Consider the following 1,707-nt stretch of genomic DNA (forward strand, 5'->3'; position numbering starts at 1 on the left):
GGGGGGGGGGCATGGCGGGGAACATCACCGATATAGTGTGTCCAGCTGCTGTCCATACCGCGAGGGGCGGGAAACGTGCGCGCTGGAGCGTCGCGCGGGCTGCCTGCCTATGGATGGACGACGTGCCCGTCGACGGCCTGCAGCGGGGGCGGGGAGGAGGCGCGGCGGAGGGTATGCGGCCGGCCCATAGGCCTGCCCTCCATGGCGATATGGGCGTCGGCTCGTCTTGACGTCGTCGTGAACCCTCTCTGCGTGGCGCGGGCGGCCGTCACGCGTGCTGGCGGGGCGGGGCGGGGTGGGGAGCAGAAGGAAGAAGCCTGCTGGGCTGCTTAATGTTTTCTCCAGTCCATCGCCCGCCTCCCCAAGAGGCGGTTCGGATCGGGTCCGTCGTCGTGTCTAGCATCTGGTCTTCTTGGCGTTAGCAGTCCCCTTTGGGGGAGCTGTGCGCGAGGCTAGCTCGCCGCGTTGTGCGTGCGTTCGTGTGTGTGTGCGTGCGTGCGTGTTTGTGGACATGACGCTGCTATGCTGTGGGCGCGGGGGCCGCCACCAGGTCCACGACGACGCCGCGGGGAGCGCGCCGGCGGCGGCCGTGGCGACCGCGGGCTGCCAAGCCACCGCCGCCGCTGAGGTCCGAGAGCAGGAGCAGGAGGGGGGCCTCCGGGAGCGTGACGACGGCGACCTCCTCGGCGGCACTCGGCGCCGCCAGAGCGGCTCACCACTACCTCTCCGTCGTCGGAAGCAGAAGGACCGGATGCGCCGGAAGGACGCGGACGGCGGCGGCGTCGGCAGGCGTGGCTCGCCCCGCCGCGTTTTGTGCTGCTGCTGTTGCCGGCGGCCTGGTATGCACTGGATGGAGGGGGGGAGGGGGCTCTCCTGGGTCGGTCCCACGTCCACGCCAGGGCGGGGCGCGCGGAGCACCGCGATGACGGAGGGAGGGGACCGCATTGACACGCATGACAGCCCAGGGCTCGGGTCGCCGCCCAGCACAGACACCTGTGTTCGTTGTATGGTTGGCATTTTATCATTTCGTTTTTTATTATTTTATTGTCTTGCTTTATGTATCACGTAAAGCGACACACTACTCGCGAGGTCCCACCACACACCGCGCCCCATTTCCGTCTGCTCTGTCCGAGTAGTACCGCGTTTGCGTAAAAATGAACTACCCGTCGTGTTCCCTCGATCTTTGCACAACAACTTGCGCTATCTTGAGTTTCCTCGTGATGCCCTCCCGAGGCCATCACTTTTACGTCACCCAGAGTTTACAACGGAGCCATACCCATTGAGGGGCGCGCGCTCGCTAGGTAGGCTGCACTGCGGCGCAGGCGTGCCGGGCGGGCTTGCCTATCGCCTTTGCGCACGGCGCCTTGACTGGAGGGAGTTTCAAAAAAAAGTTTTCCTAGAAAGTATTTTTGATTATTTTTTCAAGTATTTGTGTTGTTTAATGTCGGAATTCTTGTAGAACAGTGTTTGCTTTTTGACATTTTTTTGTAAATGTTCATATTTTCCATGGAAAAAAAAGCTACGTCGAGGGACGTATCGTGAAAGCAGATGATACAAATTTAAGGATATGTCTGTGCCCTAATTTTCTCTCATATTTTGCTGTTATTTGTTTATGGCTGTTTGTCACTTTTAGCAATTGCTTTCTTGCAATTCAACGGACTAGCGGCATGGCATAGAGGAAGAGATAGGATAGGGGGCAGCAGGCAG

The 1,707-nt window shown here is 60.3% G+C and overlaps 1 protein-coding gene across 1 annotated transcript in view; it reads left to right on the top strand.

The window, feature by feature from the left end:
- The window catches only part of LOC113204065 (sorbin and SH3 domain-containing protein 1), a gene marked incomplete in the record, with an annotated part of 111,520 nt that overhangs the window by 32,844 nt on the left and 76,969 nt on the right, over nucleotides 1-1,707 (top strand).

Source organism: Frankliniella occidentalis, unplaced genomic scaffold, assembly GCF_000697945.3.
Source record: "Frankliniella occidentalis isolate FOCC.00 unplaced genomic scaffold, Focc_3.1 Scaffold9, whole genome shotgun sequence".
Taxonomy (NCBI): domain Eukaryota; kingdom Metazoa; phylum Arthropoda; class Insecta; order Thysanoptera; family Thripidae; genus Frankliniella; species Frankliniella occidentalis.